Source organism: Phyllobates terribilis, unplaced genomic scaffold, assembly GCF_046119375.1.
Source record: "Phyllobates terribilis strain yellow unplaced genomic scaffold, ASM4611937v1 Scaffold_200__1_contigs__length_3551848, whole genome shotgun sequence".
In the NCBI taxonomy this organism is placed as follows: domain Eukaryota; kingdom Metazoa; phylum Chordata; class Amphibia; order Anura; family Dendrobatidae; genus Phyllobates; species Phyllobates terribilis.
This window is the reverse complement of record NW_027362960.1, coordinates 414,297-423,005: the sequence shown is the minus strand read 5'-3', so window position 1 is coordinate 423,005 and position 8,709 is coordinate 414,297. Positions and strand designations below refer to the sequence as shown.

The following is an 8,709-nucleotide window of genomic DNA, read 5'->3' as shown; positions in this document are numbered from 1 at the left end:
GAGGCACAATCTAGCAACGTCCCCACGTGTGGTCTGAGGCACAATCTAGCAATGTCTCCACGTGTGGTCTGAGGCACAACCTAGCAACGTCCTCACGTGTGGTCTGAGGCACAATCTAGTAATGTCCTCACGTGTGGCCTGAGGCACGGCAGGCACTAATGTCATCGCGTCTGCCGCTTCCGGTCTGATGTATTCGCTGAATATGATATTCAACAGTAAATAACATTAAAATCTCAGTGACACCATACCATCTGCGAGGTCAGGCGTTATAGATGCCCCTGAAGGAGAGGCCTGGACCCACCGGAGGATTCTCCAGACAGCCAGTCTAATGATGAAGTCTATGGCTTCTAAAAGTATAGTGTAATTGGAACACTGCAGCGTTTCACAGTTAATCATATATGATGAAGTGAGACTGACTGCTTGCAGTTCAGCCATCATGAATATTTAAATAGCATTGTTTGGATGGTTAAAAATATGTTAATTTTGGTTATAGGAAGTTTCGCCCCCAGCAGTTCGCCCCCAGCAATTTGCCCCCAGCAGTTCGTCCCCATGTGTTTGCCCCCAGGTACATTTCACCCCTATCAAGATTCGCCCCCGCACATTTTGCCCCCGGACGGAGGCGAACTGGGGGAGATATGTGCGGGGGTGAGATGTGCGGGGGCAAAACATCCTGGGGGCCAAATGCTGGGGACGAAATGTGCGGGGGCGACCGGCTGGAGAACTGCTGGGGTCGAAACATCCAATTCCAGTTACGGAGATCGGCTTGGGGACTTATATGCAGCATTCTAGAATTGTGTATATAAAGGCCATACAGGTGGTTGTCGTACTTTATATGGGGAAAACCAGGTGACCGGTTCCCTTTAAGCAGGTTTTCATCTATGCAGCTTGTACAAGTGAACTACATCGTTTCAAAAATGCTTTACCTGTCTAAGCCAGTACCTTTTATATGGTTTACACAGATGCATCATGGGCTTTTCCTGCCCTATGAGTAAAATGAAAGGCTAAAATAAAATGTGGAAACTTAACCAGAGAAATATTTTATTGACACTCAGAACAGGTTTAAAAGGAACAAATAACCATTACCACAGAAATCTCAAACTTTTACTTGTAGAAATATTGTCAAAAGAACATTTTAACATATATAGAAACAATTCTAATTTTATAAAAGTGCATTTTATTACCATTGAAAACTTTATGCCTTTGCTTGTTTCATTTAAACACATGTCTGATGTATTGTAAAACTGTGTAATAAGCTGTTGGTGCATAAGGGCAGGATTGTGCGTAGGGTCTTTGGCTTTGCCCCGGCCCCTCGGACTGCCTCCAGTGTCTGATGTTTCGGTGTCCTGGAACTGGGATCATGATGCCCGCTTTGGATAGCGAATCAATAGCCTTGAAAAAGCCGGCAATGAGGGAAGGAGTCTTAGTGGGGTGGGTCTCGAAAACAAGGGAGCATGGAAAATTCTATTTTGTAGCTGTAGGAGACAATGTCTCTGACCCAAGCGTTAGTGGATATAGGTGTTGGTGATGTAGGTACGAGGTGATTTTAGTTGTGCAGCTAGGGCCTTTCTAGTCTGTACAGAGACCAGTTGGGTGTTGTTGCAGCGTTCTCCCCTGCGTGGGTTCTCCAGTGGCTACCAAAATGCGTTTTCTGATTGAAACATTTCGCACATTTTGAACATGAAAAGGCTTCTCACCTGTGTGACTGCTCTGATGTTTATTAAGAGTTGATTTCTGTACAAAACATTTCCCACATTCTGAACATGATAAAAAGGCTTCTCTCCTGTGTGAGTTCTCTGATGTGCATTAAGATGTGATTTCTGTACAAAGTATTTCCCACATTCTGAACATGAAAAAGGCTTCTCTCCTGTGTGAGTTCTCTGATGTTTATTAAGAGTTGATTTCTGTACAAAGCATTTCCCACATTCTGAACATGAAAAAGGCTTCTCCCCTGTGTGGGTTCTCTGATGTGTATTAAGAGTTGATTTCTGTACAAAGCATTTCCCACATTCTGAACATGAAAAAGGCTTCTCCCCTGTGTGGGTTCTCTGGTGCTTAACAAAATTTGATTTATGGTTAAAACATTTTCCACATTCTAAACATGAAAATGGCTTCTCCCCTGAGAGGGATATTTGGTGGATAACAATATCTGATTTATGGTTAAAACATTTTCCATATTCTGAACATGAATAAGGCTTCTCCCCTGTGTGAGTTCTCTGGTGCCTAACAAGATCGGATTTCTGGTTAAAACATTTCCCACACTTGGAACAAGAAAATCTATTCTCTGCCGTGTGAATTCTTTGATGTTTAAGAAAAGACTTTTTGAGGGGAAAACTATTTCCATATTCTGAACTTGAAAATGGCTTCTTTGCTTTAGGAGCAGTTCGTTTTTTAATGCTTATTTGACTTTGATTTTCCTTAGTAGTCGGTAATATATCAGAAGACCGGACCTGTATGAAAGGATCAGATGACAGATCTTTGCTGTGAAGGGATGATGGTATATCTGGAGTAATGGCATTCACTTCAATTGTATCCTGTGGGATCTCAAGATCATCTGATCTAAAAATTGAAGATGTCAGCTGTCCTTCTGATCTCCTGGCACAGTCATCTGCTAAAGAATAAAACAAATTAATATTTTTTAATAAAATATCCTTGAATTTTATATTTTTGAACATTTCTACTTAAACTGTCCATTAAAATGGCAAGATATGTAAAAAAAAATATTATTAATTATTCACCAAGACAATGACAGTTCACAGTCCAATAGAAAACCTCATAGCATGAACCAGTAGAGCGTGGTGTTCAATTGTTTGTTCATTCTGCCTCCCAAATATGGAATAAAAAGCCACCAATGTTATGTAGGTAAAAATGATACCAATAAAAACTTCTACTCATCTCACAAAAAAACAAGTCCCCACTCAGGTCCATCATCTGTCAGTGGGAAAACAGAGGTTTCCACATTATTAGTGGCTCATAGGTTCTTGAGAATCAACATGGCTTCCATAAACCAATCCAGCAATATCCGCTCTCCCAAAGTCAGATCTCCCCTCACTTCTGAGCCTTGCAGTGTGCCCAAACCACATTCAGCATCCATGTATTTGGCATTACTATAGTGAGAAGAACCCACTTAATTTACGGTGTGTGTCTCCTGGAGCACAATCTGGGCACTATGTGTTGGGTAATAAAATGGCATATTTGTAATTTCACTCTCCAACATCCACTTCATGCTAATTTCTGGAAAGTGGCTGTAGAGTCAAAATAGTCACTATTTCTAAAGATTAATTATTTGAGGTTTATAATTTCCAAAATGGAGTCACTTTGTGTGGATCTATAAAAATTAGTAACTAGTGATGAAACCTCTCTGGGGTAATTAGAGTATGGGGCTCGATGGCTCTTGGGAATCTAAACTATCGTAAGGGACAATATTTTCTATTGGATGAGTTTCAAGAAGAAATATTAGACATTCAAAGAGAACTTTTTATAATAGTGCAGAGATGAGGTATCTTAAATTTGAACCTCGGGCATTTGGCAGAGATAATGGAGACCTTTTTTTAAAGACTATCAGGGAGTTACAGACTCAAATAAGTGAGACAGATCCCACCACAATCAAAGTATCATAGAGAATGAACCTGTAAAAAAAGATATAGACTAAATAAATGTTAGATCCCCAACAACGTATATATAAGAGAGAGCTCCAACACTAAACCGGAGCCGCACTCATTTATGGTGGACCATTGGAGCTACTATGAGTACTGACCAGAAGAGTAGAGAAAGTATTAGCGCCCCCATTTCAGGAGAGATTGTGCAGTAATCTGAATTCTTTAGGATTGAAAACATAATGGAATTTATGACGTGGACTGAATCCACGAAACCAGGGCTCGAGCCATGCCAACACATCTCCTGCAGGCGTGAATAAATGTATATTACAGCCATCAGCCACGCACAGCTTAGAGATATATCATGGCACAGGTGTAATGTTTTTAGTATAGTTTATCGCAATCTTATTTGAAGTTAGTTGGTTTGAAAAGAAACTGTAAAGTCAGGATAAAGGGAAACTCTGTTGTTATTGTACAGAAATTCACACTTGGCCCTCACTGCACATTTAATGTTGTCGATCATAAAAGTGAAGTTTGGCCAGAAAGACTGGACCTGGTCTTGTAGGGACCATATGAGGACATTCAGCAGCACAGAAGGGAGAGATGGTAGATTCATCCAATAAGATATCAGGGTTCTAGGAAGCCAACAGCATCATTACCCTCCGCTTTCTCTTACAGGCCCATCATAATATTTTTCTTCAAGTGATTTTCTAACTTGTCAGCACATTCTACGTACGCTGTCATTTTACTTTGTAGTTTACAGATCTGGGCAGGTAACGTCTCCTAATCCCAGGGGGTAGGTGGATCTTACTGATTGTAAATTCTATACAAAAGGGCTTTCAATACCCAAAGTCATTTGAACAGTTTTGAGTGGAGGAAAATGTTGTGGTCTAGAGGCAAAATGGTGATCACACTATTGTGATACTGCCGGACTACACCACTGATAAAGCAACCACAGACGGGGACTGAGAAGAATCTGTGACTTCTCTGCAATTAGTGGTTACTACTCACCTGGGTAGTCATATGTAGGAATCTCCTCTTTACACCGCTCATCAGCCCTCACATATGTCTCTGTAGTATTAATATGGGTCAGATCTTCACCCTGAAACAAATGCTGGAAAAGTCACAGACAGATGAGAAGTCACATCTATGATCAGCTCTAATACTGCCATCTCCACCTTTCTCATTACACAAGTATAAAACATAAAATAGTGGTGGGTAAAACAAGACTGAGCACAAGACCTTCACAGCCATCTACACATCATAGGGGAGATCTCATGACACCTTCTCTCGATCTACCTGATGATCCTGAGGAACATTGGGGTCTTCTTGTTTACAGTCCTGTGGAAGAAGAGGACGGGGACATCTCTCTGGTGTTGTCCTCTTACTGGATAGATCTGGAGGAAACACATACAGGGACTGAATTCATTCTTTACATACAGATAATTATAGGCCGTGTGTATTTAGTCCAGTCTATTACCTGGTGATGTGAGGGTCTGGGGAACCTCCATCATGACGTCCTTGTACAGATCTTTGTGTCCTTCTAAATACTCCCACTCCTCCATGGAAAAATAGACGGCGACATCCTGACGTCTTATAGGAACCTGACACATACAATGACATCGTCATCCCCCGATCCCTTCATAGCGTTACTGTATAATGTCCCAGCATTCCCAGCAGTGTCACCTCTCCAGTCAGCAGCTCAATCATCTTGTAGGCGAGTTCTAGGATCTTCTGGTCATTGATGTCCTCATGTATCAGGGGGTGAGGTGGAGGCCCTGTGATTGGGCTCAGGGGTCTTCCCCATCCCTCAGACACAGGGTCCTGACAGCGCTCACTAGAGGTCTTCTTCACTACTGTGTAATCCTGGTTATGGAGAGACACATTAATAAATCTCACTACAGACATTTCCAGAGTCCTCACCTCTCCAGTTCTGTCCATCTGTTATTCCCATAGATAAGAATGATGTAATGTGACGTCATCAGAATCTCTCACCTCTCCAGTAAGACGGAAGAGGATCTCTAGGGTGAGGGGTAATATCCTCTCTGCCATCTTGTGTCTGTCCATATCCATCTTTGATGGATAAATCAGGAAAATTCTCTTTTATAGAAGATCTTCTCTGAAAGCATCTGATATTGTAGAGACCTGAATGAGAAAAAGATGAGCCGATGTAACATCATAAAGAATCCTGTATAATAATACAATTACTGGAGATAATAAGGTAAATATATGAGGAGATTTATTATTTTACAGTATTTAGTTTCCTTCTTTACATCTAATAAAACCTATATACACTGCTCAAAAAAATAAAGGGAACACTTAACACAATGTAACTCCAAGTCAATAACACTTCTGTGAAATCTCCCTGTCCAGTTATGAAGCGACACTGATTGTGAATCAATTTCTCCTGCTGTTGTGCAAATGGAACAGACAACTGGTAGAAATGATAGGCAATTAGCCAGATACCCCCTATAAAGGAGTGGTTCTGCAGATGGTGACCACAGACCATTTCTCTGTTCTCATCCTTTTTGGCTGTTGTTTTGGTCACTTTTTCATTTTGCTATTGCTCTCACCCCTAGAGGTACAGTAGATTGAGGCGGTGTCTACAGTACAACCCACAGAAGTTGTAGTGCAGTTCATCCAGGATAGCACATCAGTGCGAGCTGTGGCAAGAAGTGTAGCTGTGTCTGTCAGCACAGTGTCCAGAGCATGGAGCAGATACCAGGAGATGTGGAGGGAGTAATAGGAGGGCAACAACCCAGCAGCAAGACCGTTACCTCCTCCTTTGTGCAAGGAGGAACAGGAGGAGCACTGCCAGAGCCCTGCAAAATGACCTCCAGCAGGCCACAAATGTGCATGTGTCTGCACAAACGGTTAGAAACCGACTCCATGAGGGTGGTATGAGGGCCCGACATCCACAGATGGGGGTTGTGCTCACAGCCCAACACTGTGCAGGACGCTTTACTTTTGCCACAGAACACCAGGATTGGCAAAGTCGCCACTGGCGCCCTGTGCTCTTCACAGATGAAAGCAGGTTCACACTGAGCACATGTGACAGACGTGACAGAGTCTGGAGACGCGGTGGAGAGCGATCTGCTGCCTGCAACATCCTTCAGCATGACCGGTTTGGCAGTGGGTCTGTAATGGTGTGGGGTGGCATTTCTTTGGAGGGCCGCACAGCCCTCCGTATACTCGCCACAGGTAGCCTGACTGCCATTAGGTACCAAGATGAGATCCTCAGACCCCTTGTGAGACCATATGCTGGTGCGGTTGGCCCTGGGTTCCTCCTAATGCAGGACAATGCCAGACCTCATGTGGATGGAGTGTGTCAGCAGTTCCTGCAAGATGAAGGCATTGAAGCTATGGACTGGCCCGCTCTTTCCCCAGACCTGAATCCAATTGAGCACATCTGGGACATCATGTCTCGCTCCATCCACCAACGTCACGTTGCACCACAGACTGTCCAGGAGTTGGCGGATGCTTTAGTCCAGGTCTGGGAGGAGATCCCACAGGAGACCATCCGCAACCTGATCAGGAGCATGCCCAGGCGTTGTAGGGAGGTCATGCAGGCACATGGAGACCACACACAATACTGAGCCTCATTTTGACTTGTTTTAAGGACATTACATCAAAGTTGGATCAGCCTGTAGTGTGTTTTTCCACTTTCATTTTGGGGATGACTCCAAATCCGGGCCTCCATTGGTTAATAAATTTGATTTCCATTGATGATTTTGTGTGATTTTGTTGTCAGCACATTCAACTTTGTACAGAACAAAGTATTCAATGGGAATATTTCATTCATTCTGATCTAGGATGTATTATTTGAGTGTTCCCTTTATTTTTTTGAGCAGTGTATTTTAGGCCACAGACAACAAGTTGTTTCTTCCTTGGAATCTGCAACTGAATACGTTTCTCATAGACCCATCGTCCATAACGCTAATTCTTGTTTCATTTACCGACACTGGAATCGGCATTAGCAATACTGCAGGAGATATTCATTACACATGAAATGAGAAATAACTACTTCATGATGAGGACGACATCTTCATCTTATACTACGGCTCTAGAAATAAATTTGGCCAGAGTTCTTCACTGACTACATCACCACCGGCCGTCTATATGAATGTTTCCTGTCTTCCCCAGACTGTAATCTTCTATCACGTTAGATCTCATTTCTGATTCACACACAGAAGTTTCAGGCTTTTATAAAAGCTTTTTTGTTTGCACAAACACCATGGACAGAAATTATTTGATACCCAAGTCTACAAGTACAGTGTTTATGGGGTTTATGTCTGGCCTTAGGCTTTTCTATATTACAAGAAAAACACCTGAAAAAAGCAGATTTTAAAAAGTTTCAAAAGAAAATTGGAACCAACAATTCTTGTAAAAACAAAAAAAATGCAATACGCATAAGACACATTTCATTTTTTTTTTAACATGTTAAACATTTGTTTAAAAAAAAATTAACTATTTTGGGCACCAGAACATAGATGTAGCGAAATCTCTCCAATTCCTTGGACGCCAAACCGGAGCTATCAATCCATAAACTCCATAACTTATATTTACAGATAACATCTCTTTTTTCCAAGTTTACTAGCCAATTAACTTTGTCTATAAATTCTGACATCACAGGTTCCTGATCTGCTATCCATTTTTGGGCTATTAATTTCCTTGCCATATACAACATACGTGCCACCGCTATTTTGCCATGCTCATCACTAGTCATATCTTCAACATATCCCAGTATACATAGCAATGGTGAAAGTTCTGCATTGAATAAGGACAAAATATGAAGCATGTCTGCTGAGTAAGTGTTGCATCTAGTACAATGAGGACTTGAACGAAATGTTATATAAGAATTGAAGCGTCCTATATACTGTACCTGATGTATCACGTTGTGGTAAATCGACTCACTTGGTTGCTCATAGAGGTACACAGGAACACTGTCTCTTTAAAGCTTCTGCTGAGTTTATTAAGAGCACTGCGTAAACTACAGCAATGTTAGCAAAAACAAACACGGACTTCCTGGCCTAACAGGAAAATAAAACATAACCATAATGTATGGCAAAGTCCTTGTTGCTACGGGTAACCATCTGCTTAAGAAACAAAACAACCC

The 8,709-nt window shown here is 41.9% G+C and overlaps 1 pseudogene; it reads right to left on the bottom strand.

The window, feature by feature from the left end:
- Positions 1 to 1,262: 1,262 nt before the first annotated feature.
- The window catches only part of LOC141213599 (uncharacterized), a 94,500-nt pseudogene continuing 87,053 nt past the window's right edge, over positions 1,263 to 8,709 (bottom strand).